This window comes from Halichoerus grypus, chromosome 5, assembly GCF_964656455.1.
Source record: "Halichoerus grypus chromosome 5, mHalGry1.hap1.1, whole genome shotgun sequence".
NCBI classification, from domain to species: Eukaryota; Metazoa; Chordata; class Mammalia; order Carnivora; family Phocidae; genus Halichoerus; species Halichoerus grypus.
The window spans coordinates 77,619,239-77,632,576 of NC_135716.1; positions in this window are offsets into that span (position 1 = coordinate 77,619,239).

The following is a 13,338-nucleotide window of genomic DNA, read 5'->3' on the forward strand; positions in this document are numbered from 1 at the left end:
TCACCCTCAGAGCAGTTGTCTCACTGAAAACTGGAAAATGAAACTGAAACACTTGTTATCTAAACAGTGAAAAGGAAAGGGTTGGCTTAATCATTTAGCTCATCTTGTCTCTATAATGAATATGAAGGGAAGTAAAGTGGACTTCAGGTTTTTGGATTGAGGAGTGGGAATGAGGTGCTGGGGAAGAATACAAATACACAAATTTATATACCCAGCCCCCCCCCCCACGAAATATTTCTTCCATTTTGCCCAATTTAATGGTCCTAGGTCTATCTTTAAACTTACACATATCCATAGGAGGTACTATAGATTCACAAATGGCAACATTTACACCATTACATGTGACAGAAAATTGCTATCATTAAACTTCCTAAAGGTACATCAGAGGGGTCATAACTTTACCTCAGGTACCAATTTACAGGTAGTTGTGAAAATGGCTCCAATAATCAGTGACAGGAATGGTGCAGTGATTCTTTACCTGCCAAATCCTGTGACATCTCCTCAAGGGTGGGGCTAAGGAGAAGTGTTATCAAGGATACTATTACTATTACTGTAGGTTCTATGGTTGAACACTATGTCAGGAATGGATAACTTGACCATGTGGTAAGGATGTTTGTGAAACAGAAAATAAATACAAATGAGGACATCATAGAAGACAGAAGGTCACTCACACATGGGCCTCAATTTCACGAGCAATGCAATAACATATATCCATGAAAGTAACTCAGAACAAGGGAAGAACACAGTTATCTTTTTCAGATATCGTGCTGACTAAAGGCCAGTACAGGGAGAAACCTCTGTTTCTCCCATAGAAAAGGATATATACGAAAACAACGAATTGTGGATCACTACATCAAAAACTAATGATGTATTGTATGGTGACTAACATAATAAAATAAAATTTAAAAAAATGAGAAAAAAAAGAAAAGGATATATATTATATATATCTCTGCCTAAACTCTCCGCCTAGATAACTTGGTGAAAAGAAGTAATGCAATGCTCCTACTGATTCCTCCTACAGGTAATTGACTACAGCTCCCTTCATTTTATGGCTTATAGGGCATGTTTACAATTCTAGATTTTTCCCAGATGACTAAGAGAAAGATTACCAACATACAAGGTAGAAAGTGCCAAGTAACATTGCTTTAGCTTTTGTGCTCTATGTGGCCATAAATCAAGATGGTATATTGCAAAGGTGTCTGCTTGAGAATAATGGGAAGCAGATTGTGGTTGCTTATGTTATGTAAGAACTGGATTTGCTCTTTTTTTTAATTTAATTTAATTTAATTTAATTTAATTTAATTTAATTTTTGGATTTGCTCTTTTCATATAAGAATAAGTATGGGGATGAAACACATTTAAGGAAATCAGAATTAGAAACTTAAAAGCCTAAGAGAATTTGGGCATGCCCATGAATTTGGGCATGTTTTTGTTAACCTGATATTATTGGTAAACTCTTCTCTGGAGCTTTAAATTTGTGACCTGGTGACCCAATAGATAAATCCTCTCACAAAGCATGCAAAGAATGTTTATAGGCAGTTTCATGGCATACCCAAATGTAGACGTGTTTGGGAGTTGAATCTACCTAATTGTCAGCCTAGTGGGAAATGTCATAGTTTAGGGCACAGACTATTTTCTCCAATAGCACTGACCAAGTAAATGTTCAATTGCACAACATATATGATCCTTGATCAGTGTGGGCTGTTATGCCACGTTCTCTAGGGATTTTAGGCACTAGTCTTGGTTACCAAATCAGGTCAAAATCCAGAGGGCTCGTTACCATGATACAAATGAGCACTACTGGAGCACTGTGATGAACTCTCTTCCAGGACCCTGAGCCCCAGCTCAGAATCAGACTGAGATTGATGAGGGGCAATAAAGCTTTAGGTGAATAGCTTAATTAATTAATTATCTGAATAGAACACTATGCCAACAGCATTGGGAGATGCCTTCCACTTCCACTCAGTGAGGAAGCATGGATGTTCTAATCACTATATTATCTGATGTTTTTAGGTGTTAGTGTCCAGGCTAAGAAGTTCCATAAGTGTTTACATCATGGAAAGACTAAGTTATTGCAGAATAACACTGAAGTGTGGCCTAAATTTATTTCTTGTGGCCAACATACAGTTGGGTTCTGTTTTTAATCTACTATTAACAGTCTAAGTCTTTAAATTAGTGTATTTAGGGGCATCTGAGTGGCTCAGTTGATTGAGTGACCAACTCTTGGTTTCAGCTCACATCATGATCTCATGGGTGGTGGGACTGAGCCCCATATCCAGCTCTGTGCTCAGCGGGGAATCTGCTTGAAGATTCTCCCTCTGCCTCTCCCCCCACTCTACAGGCATGCTCATTCTCTCTCTCTAAAATAAATAAATAAATCTTTTAAATAAATAAATAAATAAATAAATAACCTAGTATATTTAGATCACTGATGTTTAAAGTGAGCAGTGATATGGCTGCCTTAGTACCTACCATACTTGTCACTCTAATTACTCCCCTTATTTTTACTTTCACTTTGTCTCTCATATGTTTTCTGGTTTTAATTAAGCATTTTATATGATTTCATTTATTTCTTCTCCCCTTTTAGCACATCAATTGTCTTTTTTTTTTAGTAGTTGTCCCTTAGGTTGGTATACACAAAATAACACTATACTGGGGCACCTGGCTGTCTAGGTCAGTAGAGCATGAAACTCTTGATCTCTGGGTTGTAAATTCAAGCCCTATGTTGGGAGTAAAGATTAGTTAAAAATAAATTTTAAAAAAGCCCACAAAAACAAATAACGCCATACCACTTCTTCATGGGTAGTGAAATACCTTATAAAAGAGTACTTACAATTTTTCCTCCTAATCACTGTAACATTTCTTCCATTCCTTTCCACATCATGATCAGCTATAATCAAATATTTCATTGCTATTACTTTAAATAAACTGTTAACTATTAAGTCATTTAAGAAATATATTTTATTTTACCATTTATTCATTCTCTAATGTTTTTCCTTTCTTCATACAGATCTGAGTTTCTGATGTATATCATTTTCCTTCTTTCTGAAGAATTTTTTTTCAATATTTCTTGCAAAGCAGGTCTACCGGCAACAAAATCTCTCAATTTTTTTTTTTTGTCTGAAAAAGTATCTATTTCTTCTTCACTTTTGAAAGATAATTTCACAAGTACAGAATTGTAGGTTGGTTGGTTTTTCTTTCAACATTCCACTTTTTGCTTGCTTTCATAGTTTCTGAAAAGAAATTGGTTATAATTCTTATTCTTGTTCCTCTATAGGTGAAATTCACTACCCCCCCCCCCCCCCCCCGGCTGATACTGGCTTCTTTTAAGATTTTTCTCTTGGTCTTTGATTTCTGTAGTTTGGATACGATATGGCTAGGTATAAATTTTAACTTCTAGCTATTTGTTAATTACAATTAGGTTTTCCTTCCCTGGTAATTGTTCCAGCAGCAGTTTGTGCTCCTGAACTTCTGCTTGGGTAACTTGTGATTCTTTGTATCTACCTGTCTGTCTTTCCAATTTGGGGGGCCGTGGTTTGCCCTCTGATTTCAATTGTCTGATGCATCTAAAAAGAGTTGTTGATTTTCAGTTGGTTCAGTTTTTTTTTTTTTTTCCTTGTTGTGGGGATAGGAGCAATGACTTTCAAACTCTTTAAATGACAGATCAGAAACTGGAAGTTACTCTAAACCATTTTTGACTATCTTATTCACTTGTCTTTATTCCATCTTGTAAATCATGAATAGCTATTATAAGATTCTATTTTAGGGAATTTAAATGAACTCTTCTAACAGCAACTAGGGTGATAAAATTTCCCCCAAAAGGTCTTTTATCTTATTTTGACTTTCAAAGACATACATATGTGTGACACTGATGTATGTTGTTAATATTGGGTATGTTTATATGTTGTATCTTTAGAATGCCAAAGAACTATGAATAGCTCAGTCATTTTTAATTGCTATAGTTTTAAGTATTTATAAGATAAAATATTCTTAGGTATAAAACCTGGTCTGCAATACTGGTTTATTTATGCATATATTTAAAGATATATAGACATTGTCACTATTAATTTTTATAATGCACTAGAGTTTTGAGCTGAGATTCTAATTAAGTTGATTATTGGACTCTAATTCAGGGGTGGAGAAACTAAGACCAGAAGGTTAAATTTAGCCCCTCACTTGTCTTTATAAATAAAGTTTTATTAGATTACAACCACAAATTCATTTGTTTTCATATTGTCCATGGCTGTTTTTGCACTATAGTGATAGAATTGAGTAGTCACAGTAGAGCCTATATGTCCCACAAAGTCTAAAATATTTATACTCTGACCCTTTACAGAAAAAGATTCCAACTCCTGTTCTAAAATATAGCAGAGATTTTGAATTTTTTCTATATACATATATTTATCATGTAAAACATTTTTAGAGATGAATTTTCTTTATTTTTTTCGATTATTTATTTATTTATTTGACACAGAGAGAGACAGAGAGAGAGAGAGAACACAAGCAGGGGTAGTGGGAGAGGGAGAAGCAGACTCCCTGCAGAGCAGGGATCCTGATGTGGGGCTCAATCCCAGGACCCTGGGATCATGACCTGAGCCAAAGGCAGACGCTTAACGACTGAGCCACCCAGGCGCCCCAAAGTGAATTTTCTTTGGTTTTAAAGTCTTTTTTTGGTGTGTGTATATAAGTCATCAATATTTCTATACCTATAAGGTAAGGTGGTCATTTAAAAGTGAAAAAATGTATTTATATTGTTGAATAGAACAACAATTCATTTAAGGATATAGTCTAGAAATAGAAATGAAATATTTTTGTGTTTCCCTTATTAGATTTTTTTAAATTTAAATTCAATTAGCCAACATATAGTACATCTTTAGTTTTTGAAATAATGTTCAATTATTCATTAGTTGCGTATAACACCCAGTGCTGATCACATCACATGTCCTCTTTATTGACCATCACTTAGTTAGCCTATCCCCCCACCCACCTCCCTTTCCACAACCCTCAGTTTAGATTTTTCATGATGAATTTCATGCCTTCATATCACCTCTGCTACCTCATTGTATTACTGTTATGTTGATATCCTCCAGTCTGTCACTCCTCTTCATTAATTAATAATTTTGTCATCCGACCTAACAGCTTTCCTTTTGTATTGTCTTTCACTATTCCTTTGGACTATAAAAATGTTTGTAATACTCTCATTCACTCCATCTCCTCATCACCAATGTGTTTTCCTTTACTTGGACGGCACCTGCCCCCATTTCCATATCATATCATTAACCTCATCACCACGAACACCCAGCAACACCACCACTTTTTCTTACTCTATCGCCTTGTTTTATTGTTAAATTTTCCCTGCCCAGCTTTGATTTCATGATAGTTTGCTATAATTTCTCTTTTTCAGACATTGTTAGCTCCCTCATCTCTTCCTCTTGTTAAATTCCTGTGATAGAAAATCAACATTTGTAGAATTTGTCTAGTCCCTCCTACACCTCAGAACATTGCAATATCATGCTGAGAATTCTCACTCAAATTCATGACCACAGATTACAATGGATACCTCTCAGTTTCTAGCAGCCATCCATACTTTCTTAGTATATTTTTGCTCTTTCTAAAATGTCTGTTTGACAACTTCTATCTCCTCACAAGTAGTAAATCTAGTCCCCTTTCTCTTTCAGCTGATGGTCTTACTTAACATAATATTGCAAAAAATGGACATAACCTGGCATATTTTCCCTTTCCTTATCACCACCAAATCACTACATGCATCCACTCCTTCTTCTCTTCCTTTTTGTTACAATGAATAAACTGACTCAGTTCCTGTCAAATATCCACCCTCATTTGAATACTGGTCTTACTTCTCAGAGACTTGGTTCTTGCCAGTATCTTATTTTTCCCTGGTATCACCAATATGCCTATTGTTATTGTTTTAGTTATTTTATCATACAATCATGTTTTCTTCCAATAAAAACATCAGTCACTTGACTCCTTGACATCATACACTTTTCTAACTACTGGTTCATCTCTCTACTCTATTTAATAGAAGAACAAGAAAATATGTGTTATTGATATAATATTTATTTATATCTGTTCATATATTTATATATATGGATTTATACTTATAAGAGAGTATGGACACTGTCTTCATTTCTTCACCACACGTTCTCTTCTCAGCCATCTCCAGTCAGGCTTTGGGTCTAGATCTTACTACGCCTGGGTCCTCAAATCCAGTGCCTACACCTGCTTTTCAATATTTGACACAGTTGATCATGTTTTCCCTCTCCAATTCTTTTTCCCCTGGGATTTTTTCTGTTTTCTCAAAACAGAATGTGTAGTGTTTCCATCTATAATACTCCCCTATTAACTTGCTTTCTCTTTTTTTCTTTTTCCTTGTTTGTCTTCCTTTTCTTCTTGTCTTCAAAATTCAGCGGCACTTTGTACTCAGGCTTTTTTATCTTGTACGGCTACCTGTTCTCTCTACTAGCCCTTTCACAGCTTTAAATACACCTGCCTACATATCAATGACTCTCAAATATATTCCTTCACCCTGACTTGTCTCCATCACCCCAGACTCATATATCAGACTGTGCCCTTGACATTTCCATTTGGATGTGAAACAGGCATTTCAAACTTAACATGCCCAAAATAGAACTTTCCCAACTGTGTTTCTCAAACCCCAAATGTTGAAGTAATACGTCTGTAGTCATTGATTTCCTCTTCCATACCCAGTGTTCAGATTCAATCCATCAGCAAGTCTTATTTATTTCATGCTTAAAATATATCCTAAGTCTGGCCATTTCTCACCACCTCCACGTTTATCTCCTTATTTGAGTCGCCATCCTCTGTTACTTGATTAATTGCAACTTTGTCTCACTACTTACATTCTAGCTCCTTAAAATATGTTTTTCACACAGCAATCAATAGAGAGATATTTTTGATGTAACCATGCCATACCCTTGCTTAAAACTCTCTGACTTTTTATCCCAAATTTATCTTTGCCTAAAGGTGTCTGCAAGATTTGACCCGTGAGTATATCACCAATCTTTCTCTCCTTAATTTACAATGTTCTGGCCTGACTAACTTACTTTCGGGCACTTGAGTACATTATGTTCAATCCAGCTCACTAGGTATTCCTTCTCTCCAGACAGCTCTCTTCCCTGATTTTTATAGCCCTTTTTTATTTTCTTTTGGAAGGGGCTTACCTGACCAACTAATGAAAGAAGCCCTCAGTTACTGTTCCATAATCTTATTTAATTTTCTAACTCCTTTAGAAAGCTAACCCCACTAGCATGTAAGCTTCATGAGAAAATGAATCATATGTGTATTGGTTCTACATCAGTGCCTAGGGCAGGGCCTGGCACTGGCTATATGTCAATCATGTGAATGAGGTGACAAATTATTAAGGGATGAAGTGAGTTCAATGTGATGATGGGGAAATATCTAAAGAAATGGTTGTCCAACCTGATGAGAAGAAGAAGAAAAACATTTTAGAACAGAATTAAGAAGTAAATAAATTTATCAAATTCAGTCAATGAATGAGGGATTTTAGTTGTTAGGTTTCAGATTAAATCAGATGAATCTGCAGGCCCTGTAGTCTTTAGTAAATGATGGAGTTTTGTTCTCTTGACTTCAGGGCTTCATATTCTCAGTGAATGTCTTGGGCAAGAATTGAGACCATTGTCCTGGCCAACTCCCTCTATGGTTGATATAAAAATACTGAAAAAAGAATGCTGATTTGTTTGGAATGATGTAATTTTTAATATGTAAGCATATTAAATATGAATTCCAGAATAATGGATTAAATATTAAAAATTATGAAGAAACCCATTTTCTGAATATTTTTGTGTTATTTTTGGAACAACTATGTATATTTAGTATTGTTGTATTTATTACACTTAAATGAACTTGTCAGATAAGAGACCTAGTAGATAAACCTTATTTTTCTGTTTGAAATGTATAAAGAGACTAATTATCTTTATACTTACGATTGAAAGGCACAAAGGAATTCTCACTAAGATTTTAAGCAATACTTAAAGAGTTTAAAATTATTTAAAAGAGCTTAAAATTTTATCAACTTTATGAGCTTAACTCAATTAGATTTATAGGACTTATTTAATAACGAAACATTTTGTTAGACAAGTAGGTACTAAGATAAATTTACATGTTAAATTTACAATGTTTACATTGTATAGGGGATTTTAATTATCTAAGATATAAAAACCTAGTAAATGACTTGATAAAAGATATTATATTTACAAATAGAATAATATTTGTAAACTGAATTTAATGACTTAAAATTGTTTTTTTTACTTGCACTTCAACAAATTAAAGAAACTAAATAATAATTAAAAAATAAGTCTTTATTATAAAAAGAAGCCACCCTAGTGAAGTTAGAAATGCTCATATTCTCATGTACATTACCTAACATTTTCATCTCATTTGATCTTTATGTCAGCCTCTGTGAGGTGGATATACAAGTCTTACATTTCCTGTTTTAAGATGCACTACATGAAGACTTAGCTTAATCAATAAGCTATACTTTTTGTTATCTGTGGGTCTTCTCAGTTTCTTCTGCCTGCAACATTTTGCTTATCCTTTATCTCTCTCCTTTGGCTAATTTCTCCCTATCTTTCTCTAAAGAAAGCATCCCTGATCCCCCAAAATAGAATAGATGTGCTTCCCATGTATTCTTGTTGTTTTCTGTACAAACCTCAAGACAGTATTTATTGTTGTGATGGTTTATTTAGCTTTCCTAGACCCTAAGCTCATTATTGACACCAACGGTCATATTTTTTTTTTCACAATTATAACGTCAATGTCTTGCACCTCTTTTTTTTCCAATCTTGATGAGTAATTTCTTTCTTCCCTTTTCCCCTTTTATTGAAGTATGATTGCATATAAAAATTGTATATATTTAAGGTATATGACAAGAAGAAAGCATAGGGGAAAAGCTCCTTGACACTGGTGCTGGCAATGATTTTTTAAAGTTGATACCAAAAGCACAGGCAATGAAAGCAAAGACAAACAAGTGGGACTACATCAAACTAAAAGATTTCTCCACAGCAAAGGAAACAATAAACAAAATGCAAAGGTAACCTATGGAATGTGAGAAAATATTTATAAACCATACATCTGATGAGAGGTTCATATCCAAAATAGATAAGGAACTCCTATAAATCAAAGGCAAAAGAACCAAATAACCCAATTAAAAAAAAAAAAGGCAAAGGACCTGAATAGACATTTTTCCAAAGACGTATAAAGGGTCAACAACTATATAAAAAAGATGCTCAACATTATTGTCAAAGAAATGCAAATCAAAACCACAAGGAGATATTACCTTGTACATCTCTTTAGCACATAATAGGTAATAGGTAAACATTGCTGTTAATGGAAGATATGTGAATAAAGCCACACAGCTATAACTCACACTCAATTAGGCTCTACTCCTTCCAAATTCATCTTTCCTCCTTCAAATCAATGTTCACATTTAAAAAGTCTCTGAAATAAATATATTATTAAAATAGTTCCTAATGCTTGGTATTGGAAAGCTGGATATTGAAATATTGCTATACCTTTTATGATTGAAGAAATCAAGATATTCTCCTGAAATCAGTTCAAATTGATTGTCAGTGAAAAATAAGGCAGTTAGCCCAAATAAAGCATTGAGAAATACAGCAAGGAGATGCTGTACATGAGCTGGAAGCTAAAGAATACACATGTATAAAACATTTTTAAATTCTGGGCCATCAGCATCCCCAGCACCTTCATAATCAAACACTGATCTGTGCTACAGATAGAATAAGATCATTGCCTTCCAGTAGCTGACACTCTGCAGGTAGAGGAAGTGAATATCACATGGCATGCTTGATATGGGCCAGTGCTAGCTAAGAAAAGATGCTCTGTAGGTCAGAGCAAAGAAGGGTGTTCTCCTGGATATTGTGCCACAACAGATATTCTACCAAGGACAGTGCTTGGTCCATAGTAGAAAATAAATATTTTTGAAGTGAATGAATGAACGAATGAATGTGGAATTAAGTTGAGTCTTAAAGAAATAATAAAATACATTTGGCCAAAAATTTTGATACTTTCAAAATATTTTGGAAATGTTAAAAAGGGCTCCCTGTGCTTCCCCTCTGCATTCCTTCCTACTGCCTTAAAGCCATATGTATTTAACAGACCTGTTTTAAGGCCTTCACTTAAAGAACAGTTATTGTGAGATGGTAGAGTTAGAGAGTGTGCTGTGAAGGAAATCTTTCAGAACCGTTCACAGCTGGAAACATGAACAACTGCCTGCTCTCGTCTGAGTAAAATATTTAAAAAGATGTTTAGAAGCAGAAGACTGGTTTCACATTAACCTTTCCATATGGAGAAGAAGCTAGGGTGACAAGAAAATAAGATGAAGGGGCTTGGAAAACACATTTTTGTGTTTACTTTTAATGTTGTTATTTGTGGTTATCTGCATTTTTGCTACTTTTACCTTTAAATATATTTGTGCTTAACAAGCAAACATTTGTAATATCAGAGACTATTTGCAAATGGGAGTCTGAGGAATCTTCAAGATAATAATATATCTCAGGCAAAATTATCATAAGATCAAATGCTGCTCTTGAACTATCAAAGTTATTATAATGAAATGCAAAATCAAGATGAACTTTATCATATTAAAAAAACTAATGAATTAATTGTAGTCTTCAAATATACAACAGTTTGAAGGAAAATTAGAATTTTGATGCCATGTCTTCAGGGATTATTTCATTTGTATAGGCCAAAAGATTTAATCATTTTGAATTCACAAACGCTTTTAAGAACATTTTGCAGCAATAATGGAAAACAAGATTTAACAGCAATGTTCACATTGTGCTTGACACGATATTGCTCTCATATCATGAAGCAATTCATTTGCTATGTTCAATCTATGGAAACTCAGGTTTTTCATTAGCATTACAAGTGTATTCTGATTGAGTCAGATCAATATATCCCCACAAGTAGCATTAATTTATATGAGAGGAAAAAAAGTTTGAGATAATTTACTTTCCAGATTATTCAGGTTAATATATTATTTACAAAAAAATTCAGCTAATCTTTGAAAATAATTATAACAACTTTGTAAATAATAACACTCTGTAAAACCCTTTCCATACCTAAAGCCATAATACTTTGTAAAAGGTGTCATTTAAATGTGTGGAGGGCATATATTCCAAAGTAGTGCAAATTTGAAAGTTTTTGAAATTTAACTTTACTCAAGAATATCAAGTTAAGGGGCTCCTGGGTGGCTCAGTTGGTTAAGTGTCTGTCTTCGGCTCAGGTCATGATCCCAGGCTCCTGGGATAAAGCCCCACATTAGGCTCCCTGCTCAGTGGGGAGACTGCTTCTTCCTCTCCCTCTGTCCCTCTCCCTGCTCATTCTCTCTGTCTCAAATAAATAAATAAAATCTTAAAAAAAAAGAATGTCAAGTTAAATATTAGCTATCTTATCTATGAAAACTAATAATAAGGGACAAAAGAAAAATTCAAATCTATGTTTCTCTGGTGCCAAAGACTATTATATATTTCACATCCTGTTTTCTTATATCAGATATCCTCATAGTTCTATCTCATAATTTGAATTTTTAGTTTTCTTTCATAACATCCAACTTACTCCATCTTTTAAATGTAAAATATCTTGCTTATCTCAGAGCACTTTTCTGCTTTTAATATTCACCTGATATTAGTCTTGATTGAACCAACCAAATTTGCTATCCATGCCATTCATCATGTCATTGATCTCAGGCAGTAGTGTTATTGTGATTATTTTTATTATAGATATTATTTGGGTAATCCTATGTAATTATAAAAGATCTGGATTTTTTTATTATTACCACACCTTCTAGTGTTAGGTAAAATAAGTTATTTGCAATCATAGTTTAATAAAAAAGTATCAGACTAATCCTTCTGGCTTATTAATCATTAATTTTGGGATCATGAATTTATAATGTACATATTTGGGCATTATTTATGTGTGTATTTATGTCAAGATTCATATAAGAATGACAGCCTCCTCTATAGCTGGTAATCATAATTTTGCCCAGGTGCCCCAAAGAAAAATACAAACAAACAAACAAACAAAAAAAACCCAATAACATCTTTACAGAGGAACTTAGCCACATTTCTTTTTTTTTTTATACTCCCAAAGGTCCCATTTATTCTTTTTTTTTAACTTTTTTTTATTATTATGTTATGTTAATCACCATACATTACATCATTAGTTTTTGATGTAGTGTTCCATGGTTCATTATTTGGGTATAACACCCAGGGCTCCATGCAAAACGTGCCCTCTTTAATAGCCATCCCCAGGCTAACCCATCCTCCCTCTAGAACCCTCAGTTTTTCAGAGTCCATTGTCTCTCATGGTTCATCTCCCCCTCTGATTTCCCCCCTTTCATTCTTCCCCTCCTGCTATCTTCTTCTTTCTTCTTCTTCTTCTTCTTCCTCTTTTTTTAACATATAATGTATTATTTGTTTCAGAGGTACAGATCTGTGATTCAACAGTCTTGAACAATTCACAGCGCTCACCATTGCACATACCCTCCCCAATATCTATCACCCAGCAACCCCAACCCCCCACCCCCTCCCCTCCATCAACCTTCAGTTTGTTTCCTAAGATTAAGAGTCTCTTATGGTTTGTCTCCCTCTCTGGTTTCATCTTTCATTTTTTCCTCTCTTCCCCATGATCATCTGCCTTGTTTCTTAAATTCCGCATATCAGTGAGATCTTATAATAATTGTCTTTCTCTGAGTGAGTTATTTTGCTTACCATAATACTCCCTAGTTCTATCCATGTTGTTGCAAGTGACAAGATTTCTTTTTTTTTTTTTTTTTGATGGCTGCGTGTTTGCATTCTTTGTGATTGTCTACATATCTTTCTTTTTTCCTTTACATGCAGACTGTTTAGGATTAGCTTATTATTCACAGTGATAGTAATCACCACAGTTAGCAACTTGTGTGGGCTCCCTGAGCTTCAGTCTCCACAAGGTGAGGGGATGGAGGTGAGGGGTTGCCTGCACATACAGTGGGGGTGTTACAAGGAGGAAAACCCTGAGATTAGGAGATGCTAATCTTGTATACAGAGGCTGACAAGCCTGCCAAATCTCCCCTCCAGAGAGACACAATGTCTTTCTTAACCCAGAGGGAAAGAAAAGCTGCTCTAGGGAGGGGAAGAACACATGTATTTATTATCCTTGAGTTTTTCTGTGGAGTCAATTTGAATTTAATGTTTAAAATAAAGCAAATCTGGTACTAATGTTGCTAGTTCACAGTTGTTTTGAACTTAGGCAACTAATTTTGTAAATATTAGGAGCAAG